Source organism: Hibiscus syriacus, unplaced genomic scaffold, assembly GCF_006381635.1.
Source record: "Hibiscus syriacus cultivar Baekdansim isolate YM2019G1 unplaced genomic scaffold, ASM638163v2 tig00110482_pilon, whole genome shotgun sequence".
Taxonomy (NCBI): domain Eukaryota; kingdom Viridiplantae; phylum Streptophyta; class Magnoliopsida; order Malvales; family Malvaceae; genus Hibiscus; species Hibiscus syriacus.
The window spans coordinates 2,800,854-2,813,302 of NW_024062758.1; the positions used below are offsets into that span (position 1 = coordinate 2,800,854).

At 32.7% G+C, this 12,449-nt stretch overlaps 1 protein-coding gene across 1 annotated transcript in view; it reads left to right on the top strand.

The window, feature by feature from the left end:
• The window catches only part of LOC120128962 (GDSL esterase/lipase CPRD49-like), a 33,296-nt gene that overhangs the window by 4,779 nt on the left and 16,068 nt on the right, over positions 1-12,449 (top strand). The window lies entirely within an intron of this gene.

Here is a 12,449-nt window from a genome sequence, read left to right on the forward strand (position 1 = left end):
AACCGAATAAATTTACTAAGCAATCTAAGTGAAATGGTTAATCTAAGTGAAATTACGAGTAAATTTATCATCAAGTTAAATATGGAAAATCTTAAACTTACCTCGTTGCGTAGAGTATGAACCTCATTCTGTAACGATACTACCATCTCACGTAGAGTGGCAACCTCACCACGTAAAGTAGACACATCCACACGCCATGCACCATCGTTATCGCGTAGAGTACCGATCTCCTCGCGCAAGGCATTGACCTCATCATGTAACTCCCTTGACTCATCCCGTGGAGGTGGAGAACAGGGAGATAGAAGTCGTGGCATCTTTGCTGGTCGCCTATCATGAGGTGATGGTGGAGAAGAGGCTCGATGATGTGACGGGATAGGTGATGGCTCTCGTTGTAGAGGTGTATAGTCGGGTCGATCAGGTGATGGCTCTCAAAGTGGAGAAAGTGGAGGTTGCTCATCATTCGTACCATCAAAAAAATAATGACTAGGTTGCCACCAATCAGTGGCAAGCTCAGCCTCTGTGGGTGTCAGTCTCTGTAATGGAGTGTTAGCCTCCTAAAAATATAAAAACTCAAACAAAGGTAAACGTCTACTATTAATAACTTGTTTATATATGATAGTATTTGTGTTAACTTATATTATTTATTGTCGCATATGGTATTAAGTCTTCCCAATCCAACAGACGTTTCCTCTTCCAGGAAATAGCCCTAGGAATATCATTTGAAGTTTTTAATGCATATGTCTGCATGCTGGGGAAAGCCTCGAATATCCAAATCTACAAACAATATAATAACAAACATTAGTAATTGTTAAATAATTAATTATAATTTTGAAAACATTATATAGAAATTCTTACCTTAAAGGCCCAAACAAAGCCTGACAAAGTGTATTTCGACCCATCGCCACGCAAACTTTTGCGGTCATCAAAGGCAGACGACAACTTAGTCCATGTAGCTTTCCATATATACGAACCCCACGGAAATAGATTCCATGCATTTAGGTCCTCTACCAATAATATTAGCTCATGAGGAATAGGTTCTCTGGCCTCTTTGCCTAAAAAGCCGGCATACAAAAGTACTAGAAGGCATACTCGGACAACATCGACGTCATTCATCTGAGTAAAACCATCTTTCTTATTAAACAATTTCTTCAGGTCGTCGACGTGTAAGTTCGGCTTCTCTATTGACTCATCAGGAAAAACCCGGGATAACCATGATGGGCGGGTGCTATGACGAGTGTACCGGCCTACATCATCGTGTCCGAATCGTAGACCAGTGATTAAGCAGAACTCCTTCCGCCCAAAACAAGTATACGCCGGTGGAAAATGAAACCATATCTCTTCCTCACCACGTTGTATACTGTCGGGTAGATCGCTAGTCATGGTCTGAAGCCACAAATGGGTCAAATTAGCATCTCCACCCGGATGCTGTACTCTCAGCCATGGCCCGAAGCAGGTTTCCTCAAACAATTTTCTTTGTGCAGGTGAAAGCTTCGAAGCAATTGTAGTGGCTAGGCTAACTTTATTCCTTAATGTCAATGAAGCCGAAAAAAATTTCTACAAAAACAATAAACATACCAAGTTAGATATACCAAAAACTACACTGTAAAGATATACCAAAAACAATAAACATAAAGAGTAGTAGTTTATTATTGAAACTAAAATTTGCAACACTGTTCTGTCTTTTGGTTGAAATGAAAATCGCAATGAGAGAATGACTATCACAACGCGGAAATGACTATCGCAACGAGAGAATCGCAATGCGAAATTAAAATTGCAACGAGAGAATCGCAACGGGAAATGAAAATCGCAATGCGATTTTGGTTTCGCGTTGCGATTATCTTGTTGCGATTCTCTCGTTGCGATTTTTATTTCTCTCGTTGCGATAGTCATTTTCGTGTTACGATTTTCATTTTCATGTTTCGATTTTAAGTTTAGAAAATATTCTTCTTCTGCAAATTGAAACTTTAATGGATTGCATTACTTCAACCAAAAGACAAAACAAAGACAAATACTAACTTCACAGGGTTAAAGACTAAACAGTTTAGCAGTATTGGCAGCAATCGAATGAATTTAATAAGAAATCTAAGTGAAATGGTTAATCTATTATTGAAATTACCAGTAAACTTATCATCAATTTCAATATGAAAACCCTAAAATAATGCAAAAATTTCAAAATAAAAATAATTAAAAAAAACTAACCCTCGGAGGTTGATTTTCCATTTCTGAATGATTGTGAGGTATTTCTGACCGTGAATGGTTGTGAGGGATTTCGCCGGAGATGGGGACGGAAATCTTCGGAGATGGGGACGGATTTCGCCGTAGAGAGTGAGAGATGGAGATGGGACTGAGTTGTGATTTTAGGTTTTAGGTTATAAGTTGCGATTACGGGATATACTGTGGACGGTTCAGTGTTCCAGTAATTAATATTCGTGTTTGGAATTTGAAAATAAAATACGCGTAGCGATTGTAATGGCGCTTTAAAAATCGCGTTGCGATTTACGGATACGCGTTGCGATTTTATGTATTGTCGTTGCGATTTACGGATACGCATTGCGATTTATGTATTCTCGTTGCGATTTACAGATACGCGTTACGATTTACGTATTCTCGTTACGATTTACGGATACGCGTTGCGATTTTACGTATTGTCATTGCGATTTACGGATACGCGTTGCGATTTTACGGATACTCGTTGCGATAGTCAGAATCGCGTTGCGATTTATATGTTCGCGTTGCGATTTTCATATTCACGTTGCGATTCTGGAAAATAGCAATGCGAATTTGTACTATCGCATTGCGATTCTTCATAATCGCGTTGCGATTCTGGGAACTGATTTGCGATTCTGGAGATCGCGTTGCGATTTTTATTTCGCATTGCGATTTTGTTGGTCATTTTGGTAAATCCAAAAAAAGTTGGTTAAAATCGTATATTATAAGGCATTTTTTGTCACTGAGGCGATTTTCTCTTTATTAAATTGTCCTTCTTATATATTTGTTTTTTAACAAGTTGAATTCTACTATAATATTACTATAATTAATTTATATATATTTTTTAAAAAAAATTAAATTCATAAAAGTTATATAATTTTTTACAAAATTGAAAAGATAAATAGGTTTAATGAAAGGGTAAAATTTTATTTTATCCCATGAACTTCATATAAAATTTTAATTATAAATTTTTTTGTAAATCTAAAATAGTTTAAGGATAAATTTATAATTTAACCTTCGTAGAATTTTTATTATTCAACGACAGAAGAAGGATATTTTTGAAAAACAAATTAAGGGTATTTTAGTCCAACAATACCTAATTGAAGGGTGATAATCACATTCCCGATAATATACCTAAAAAATCCACTGTTTGTAATAAAAGATTATCAGGAATAGGATTACTGGTCAACAAACGGGAGAATGAGGATTCTATTCCCCCGGTAATATCTTATGTCGTGAACCAAACTGTCCTTAGGAATAACATTACTGGAATGTAACATTACTATGGGAATATTGTATTATATTGTTTGGTTTGTTTAGCAGTAATGTAAGATTACAGTGTTTGGTTGAAGGAATATAAGATTATTTGGATGCATATTTTACCAAATTAATATTTTAAAGTTAAACTTTAATATTAATTTATAAATATTTGAATAAATATTTGAATAAAAATTCATAAAAATATTTTAATCGTTATAGTATCTAACTTTTTAGGAGAAAATACATTTAATATATAATTAATATAATTAGTATATTAAATTTGTATTTTTAAATAATGTTCATAAGTATCATATTTATATATATATAATAATATTAATATAATATAAAAATAATATTATGGTAGTAAAATATTATTTTAAATAATTGTATTTTTACAATAATACTATTTTTTATCCCATAAAATTATAAATAGTAAAATATTAAATATTAAAAATATAAATATTTTAAATTCTCAAAATTATTAATATTTTAGTAAATCAAGCTCTTTGTATATTATTTTTTTTTATAATTTTGAGTAAAGTATAAAAATAAAAATTTAGAAGGATCGTTATAAAAAGAATTTATTAGTCCAAGGGTATTTTTGTCTAAAGTGGTGGGAATGTAAGATTACCTAAGAATTTGGAGGAAATGACATTCCTACCATTTTAACAAAAATTTTACTATTGAGAAAATAATATTCCCGGTAATGTAAGATTTCGTGAACTAAACACGGGAATACAATTCCCGAAAAAAAACATTCCACTTGGTAATGTAAGATTCCGCGAACAAAACGCACCCTTAGGGTAAATTATTCTAAATACCACTTAACCTTATAATTTCATTCGTTTATATTATTGAACTTTAAATCTTATTAATTACAACATTAAATTTCAGTTTTATATTTAATTATGTTACTCCACCTGTTAAATTAATGAGACGATGTCATATTTACTGATTACTGATGTGGCCTCTCACACTAAAACAACATCGTTTTGACGACGACTATTAATACCCGTATCGATATTTTGAGCATTAAATTTTAGTGGTGTATTGATTTTTGACACTAAACTTTTGAACAACTTTTTTTGTACTACACTTTTCAGTCGTCGTTGATGGCTAAACACTACTCATCATCGATCATATTTCACGATAATATTAGTACCAAAGTTCATATTTTACTTTTCATTTTTTCTTTTAAGGTTAGTTTTCCACAAAACACACTCAAAATTAATAAAAATTTTATTTAAAACTTTAATTATGGTATTGCGATCTAACAATAAAATTTTATACTTTAATAATGTGATTATTATTATCAAGACAAAAAAATTGAATGTTTTAATATTATTTTATTATAAAAATAGCTATAAATATAATAATTACATAGTAAAATGAATACTAAGATTTTACATGAAAACCTTTTGAAAAAACCCAAACAAAATATGAAAATTTATGACTAAGCCTAGGAATGGGAATGAGTTAGGTTTTAGGTCCACCCGACCCAACCCGAAAATTATATATTTTTCGTTCGATCAGAATTTGACTCAAAAAATATACACTTTTCATTCGACCTGAATATGACCCATTATTTTGATATAAAATCTGAACCGAGGTGACGAGTTTCATGGGATATTATTTATTTATTACGTGTGTATTATTTTATTATTTTTTATGAATTTCGTCACCTCGAGGTGACAAGTTCCTTTAAAACATTAATAAAATTTTTCGGTAATATACTTATATTTTTGAATTGGAAAAAAAGTCGTTGGGACTTGTCATCTCAAGGTGAGGAGTCCCTTAAGATTTTTGTCATGGTTGTTTTTATGTTTAATATTATATTTAAATAAGAAGTAATATTACAACACAATTAATACATTACCTAAAGGACTTAAATAAGATAAACCTTACACACTAAATAGTAAATCACATCATAAATTCATAAACATTTGTTGTATTATTCGTTATGATGTTGTACTCTTCGTAATCAGTAGACTCGTCAAAAGCAATATTTTGTTCTTCAATTCTCCATGTTTTTTCTTGTTGTCGTTCACATACAAATTGGAACCATGCTTATGGGTCTCCATCATCTATGTTTATTGCTTCATCATATGTCTGAGTTGTTGGGATGTTCGAGCTGGAAGCAACATCCTCAATCGTACGAAAAAGGTCAAGATCATCGAACTCTACAAACAAATCGACATTAGACAAAGAATAGTTGAAGTATGTCTCAATCATACCAGCAAGGTCAATATCATCGCTTAGATGAAACCTCACGCGTGATAGTGAAATTATATAATATAAAAGGATATTCTTCTATGACTTCCCTGTTGAACTCTTTTTTGTATATCGAACTTTAACTCGTCTAGTTGAATATTTTTTTGAAACACATGGTTAAAGATTTGTTATAAAAAATAGTTTCACAAATAATTTCCATGGTTGTAAAAATACTCAAGATTTAGAAGTGAAAAACTAAGGATGTTCTAGACCTGTAAAATAGGTTTCACCAGACATATATTTATAGGGGAAAATTTTGTAAACTGAAAATTTTATTGCATGATGCATTATATTAGATAGTTGTTGAAATGAAAGTTGTACATTATATGAAGTGATATATCAGTACAGAAAATTTTCAAAAATGAGTTGACATTTCACTAAAAAGTTGTTGAATATGAGGGCACTGAAAAGTTGCTAGCATTTTCTGGAATCCTACATTATTAATGGCTCGTTTTGAAGAGTATTAATGGCCCGTTTTGAAATTTTTGGGATGGAACATTATTAGAGATAACATTTCATTAAAAAGTTGTTGAAGATGATTGATGGGGCACTGAAAAGTTGTTGGCATTTTCTGGCATAATGTATTATTAATGGATCGTTTTAAAGAGTATTCATGGCCTGTTCTGAAGAGTATTAATGGTCACGATTGATAGAGCGGAAAGTAGGTGGTTATCTCCCCATGAATTCCTGGCGTATTGCATCCATCATATTGCGTCAAATACTATGACGAGGTTTAAGAATAAGAAGATCAAGAAAGTGATTATCAACATTGGTAACATATTCTTTTTTTCCCTTCATTTATGTTTTCACTTGTTATTATACTTAAATCTAACTTTTTTCAGGATACACATTACTTTAACCGAACTTCCGAGCAAGGTTGAAAAATTTGAGGAAATATGGATAAGATGTTTATAACTTTGCAACTGAAATACCTCGAGAAAGATGATCACATGAATATGTCAATCAAGGTCGACGTTATGGTCATATAACCAATCTTGTTGAATGTATCAATTCAGTACTTAAAAAGACTAGACATCTTCTGATGGCAAGTATTGTTCGAGAGACTTGCTTCAAATTGGGTAAACTATAGGCTTACAAATTTGCCCAAGTGGAGGCAATGATCAACGAATGTAGAAATTGGGCTCCAGATCTGGACAAAGCAATGAACAAAAATCAAACACATGCAACATCAATGTATCTTCATAATTTCGCCAGACTCGATTTTGATTACATTGTCCAAGCACTTATTCAACCATAAGAGGATAAGAATTCTACCGCTTACACTGGTAATTTGAATAGAAGATGGTGTGACTGTGATCGATTTCAAGCCTTCAGATACTTATGCACTCACACGGTTGCTGCATGTATACATGCCAATGTAGACCCATACTCATATGTTGATGATTATTTTAGCTTGCATAATATGTGCAACATATATAGTTATGAATTTAAGTATCTCTCAAATGCTGCATATTGGCCATCAACTATTTCTGAGGAATGGTTGTCCAATCCATAATTACGAATGAAGTTAAAAAGACCATCTTGAATCTAGTCGAATTCATACTGATATGGATGATCCGCAGCAAGAGCAAAGTGTACCAAAGCTTTGTGGCCACTGTAGAGGTGAAAGTCATAGCAGGAAGAAATGTCCACATCTTCCAAAAATCAACCGGGCCGATAAAGCTTCGTATTTGTATTACTTCAAATGTTGTATGTTGCCTGTTGTACTTATTTTGGATAATTTATCACTATCAATAATCATATATTTAACTAAACTCAAATTCATACACATATTTAACTAAACCCAAATTTATACATATATTTAAAACATTTTTTCAACAAAATAAACAACTTTCCCTCTTATTCTTCCTCTCGATAAGTCGTTTGTTGCGTCAGTTTTCTAAGTCTTCATTCTTCTTTTTCTTCTTCTTCTTCTTTTCCTCATCATCATCTTCTTCCATTTTCATCTCCTTATGTTGATCAAGAATCGACTTTATTGACTCTTTCACCCACTCCTCATCTGAAGACGAGCTTGAATTCGAATAATCAATATCAGAGTAATCATAAACAAAATGATCTTTTGGAAATTGCATGAAATATTCTTTCCACAAATGCATGATTCAGTTCCTATATAACTCTATCAACTAACTCAAGTCCTTAATAGATGAAATGTTCTCAAAATGACCATTAGAACTTGTCACCCTACAGGACGAGTTCCAATGACTATAAAACGGTTATAATCCAATGGAACTCGTCACCTTAAGGTGACGAGTTCCAGTGTCTTTTTTCAGTTTTAATTTTAAGTACATTACAAAAAAATTTAATAATATTTTAAAAGAACTCCTCACCTCAAGGTGACGAGTTCCCCATGCACTGTAGTAAAATATCGTAGATCCTTAATTAAAAACCAAAATGCACTAAAACACTAAATTTTATTTTTAATGTCAATAATGGGTCAAAAATTCCTTAGACTTTAGACCTCAATCCAACTGAATAATGGGGCTTTTCTGGCCCAATACCCCAAGTGGGTTAACTATTTAAGGTATTGGGTCAGCATAGATTTTATTTTGGAAACTAAGGCATTCTTTACAGTGAACACCAAACTCGTTACCTCAAGGGGACGAGTTCCTGAATATATAATTTTTAAATTGTCCACGTAAAGTAAGCCCTACATGGGTCATTATTTTATTATCATTAAAATGACTCGTCACCTCGGCGTGGCAAGTTCGTTTAATTTTTTTTTAATTACAAATATAAAATAAAATAAAAAGTATAAACTAAAAAAATTACGTGGAACTCGTCATGTCTAGGTGACGAATTCCTTCAAATTCAAAAAAGTAGTCGTTGGTCAACAACTATAAGGGAAACGGTCAATAAGTGACGAGTTCAGACGGATAAAATTTTAAAAAAATTAAAATTAAAAGAAAAATAAATTTATTTATATTTTAAAAAATACAAAGTAATTAAATAATTGAAAAAAATAAATATTTACTAAGAAAATTTATTTATACTTTCTAAGTTCTTAACGATGTCACAGAGTGGTGGAATGATAATGCCGCAGGGCTCGTTGAGTACGCCAGGGTCGTAGGCTTTGATCGCCACCATCGTCGTTGTCGTCGTTGTCGTCTTGCCAAGGTGTATTTAATAAACTTTACGATCCACCTTTGAAATGTCGTGAAAGATTTATGACATTTGAAACCATCATTGTTGTAGCTACTTCGACTTTGCTTATACTTTGTTGATCATATAGGATATGATCTGTTGAGTTAATCGATTGACAAATATAGCCAAGAGGGGGTGAATTGGCAATTAAAATTTATGTGGAAGCTTTTGCAGAAAATTGAAAGTAATTGCACAGTGATTTATAGTGGTTTGACTTTCTCAAACAAAGTCTACGTCCACTACCTTAGCTATCCACACTAAGGATTTTCTAACAAATTCACTAATTTGTTCTTTCTTTTGAGGCCAAAGAGATAACCTTACAACATCCTCAAGAATATACCCCAATTCTTGAGAACACTCTTTCTCAAAGAGAATATTACAAATTCGCAAACTTAATGAAAAACCTGACAAGGCAAATGTGTTTGCACAATTCTAGAACAAAGAAAAGAACACTCAAGAAATGAATACAATTGAGTACAAGTAGTGTTCTTGAAAGCAAAATGAATATTGAAAAATAGGCTTGAAATGCTCAAACTTGAGGTTTGATGCTTTCTCTTTGATTATCTCTTGATTCTTGTTGTTTCTTGTTTTTGATCAATGGCTTCTAAGCTTGTTTAAATGCTCCTTCAATTGATTCTGAATGTTGGGGATGATTAGTGGAGTCAATAGAGCCGTTTAAGTGTGAAAACAATTAATAAAACAGTTGGGAGCGCTAGGTGCAACGATGCATAAGGCTAGTGCATCGGTACACTATGTGTAAAATTCAAATATTTCGACCGTTGAACCCTTAGTGCATCGATGCACTAAGAGTGCATCGATGCATAAAATGCATTCGATGTTTCAAACAAGCTTGAGTGCATCGATGCATGGTCTGTGCATCGATGCATAAAATGCATTCGATGTTTTCATAAAACCTGAGTGCATCGATGCATGGCAATGCATCGATGCATAATATACATTCGATGTTCAATTTATTCAATGGTGCATCGATGCATGGATTGGTACATCGGTACACTCATTTGAAAAATTGATTTTAGGCTCATTTTTTGTTCGAAATACTTTGTGAAAATTGTTTAAAAAATATTTTAAGTATAAAACACAATTTTACACATTAGTAAGGATTGAAATTGAACTTTGAAAGACTTGGAGTAATATTTTGATATTCAAGTAATTAAATCGAATATACTTAGAAAATCATTTGTAAAATCTTAAAATTAATTTAACTTAATTTGTTATATCGAAACATCAAAATGTTTTCAACAATCTCCCCTTTTTGATATAACAAAACATTTTAGTAATTTTAAGATTTTCTAATTCAAAATAGATTTTGAAATCAAGTTTGAAAAATTACTCACTCCCCCTTACTTTAACACTTCTCCCCCTTTTTGTTAAATCAAAAAAACTCTAAAACGTTTGGAACAAGGTTCTGAAAAGCATAGCCAATTGATTATAAATAAATATGGCTTAAGCTGCTAAGATCAAGAGAAAGGTTAGCCATTAGTCTCATAATTCAATATTCATAATCAAATGTGAAATGGCATAATTGGTCATGATTCAACTAATATGTAAATGATGTAAAAATTAATAAACAATAAGCTCATATTGAAAATTCAAACCAATCCAAATATATATATAATAGGTTCTAAAATCCAAGCATCCAAACCATAAATCCAAATAAATTCAAACATTCAACAACCAAAGAAAAACAATCCAAAGACAGCAAAATGTTTATCAATCCAAGTTTAAGACCAAGAAAGCATGGAAAAATAAAGAGCTACTCCATCGGAGGGTCGGGAGGAGGAGGATAATGAGCTCGTACTTCAAGAGTGAGAGCGTCCATATGTTCACGCATCTCCAATTAAAACTCAGTTATCTGAGACTCCATGGAAGCAAACCTCAGATCAAACGACTCTAAGAAAGATCGAAAATATGGTGGCTTTTGATCTTCTTGTTGTGCTGGTTTCGGTGCCGGAGGATCATCGTCAGGTACTTCCTCATCAATATCTTGCATGAGCTGCTGAAGTTCTGGATCATCGTCTGCAGCCAGTGCCGGAGGAGGAGGAGGAGCACGAGAAGAGCTAGGAGCAACTCGTGAAGAACTAGCTCCCAGAGTTTACTTATTGGGTCGAAAGACCCATTGACCAGTTTCCTCGTCCTGTTTCCAATCAGCTTTCTTCAAAGAGGTGAGATTGATTTGGTTTTAAAGAGGGATGGGATTATCGAGAGAGACTCTAAGGCCGAGTTTGATAAAAAGATTACTAAGTAGCACCCATAAACTAAAGTTTCGACATGTTTAGAAGGGATAACATTTATGGTATCTACTAGTTCACTAAAAATAATGTGTGGCAAAGTTATCTTTCTATTATGCTGGATGCAATGTATCCACCATAAATCCCTGACACGAAGAGTGGAGTACCTACCTCCGGATGGTCGAAACCACCAAGAGATCATTAAATGTAGAAACCGATCGTGATATGTACGTAAGGTACTAACACTAGCATTAGGAATATAGGGATATGCCATAGTTTCTTTCTCATTATATAAACCATTGTCATCTAGCCCAAATTGTTTAGCTATAAACTCGGAGTCAATATGAATATATTGTCCTAAAAGGTAGGATCTAATTCCTATAGTCTCATATTGACTCTCGTTTTGAATACATACCACATTAGAGTAGAAAATACAAACTAACTGATGATAGACAATAGGTTTAAGGTGAAATAATTTATCAAACTTCCAATATTTGAGAGTTGGAAGGTATTCGAAGTTGATATCTATCATGGCTTGAACAGAGGGAATACGTTCTTCCCGGATTCTGTATGATTCGAAAGAATTCATGTACCTATGGTACAGTTCTTCTCTACGACGTTCAGGCATATTAAAACGGGAACTTATAATGGTCATATTGGTATTGTTTGGATTTGAAGGTTGAAGAGGAATGAGAGGATGATTTGAATGACTCGATGAAGAGGACCTAGGTCGTTTTGGATTAGACATGGTTTAAAGAATGGAATAAGATGGGTAACCTACAAATATAAAACATGTATGCAATAAAATCAATCCCAAAACTCAATTGAGTCCGTAGTAATTCAAGGTTCTCTAAACCGAATCCTAATGGGCAAAGTTTTGAAAACTATTTTGAAATAATGTTTGAAAATCATAATATGTATAGTTTTTCATGAAAACAACATAATTGAATCAAAAACATCAAATTGAAAATTAAATAAGGATTTTCGATTTTTTATTTCAAAAATTCAAAAAAAAATCATTGAAAGTTTGTGAGTTTTTGATGAAATTAGTTGTAAAATCTAGTTTGTAACCATCAAACAATCAATGCCAGATATAATGTTCATCCTAGAACTAATTAAAACTAGTCCTAAGATCAAAAATCAATAAAATAGAGGTTTTTGAAATATTACCTTGAAAATTCAGAATTTGTGAGAATGAGAAGTTGTGTTGACGATTTAATGATGTTAGCAGGATTTGGAGATATAAAGCTCGAAGATTCCGAATACTTTTCGTTGATTTAGAGCAGAAGAGTGATTTAG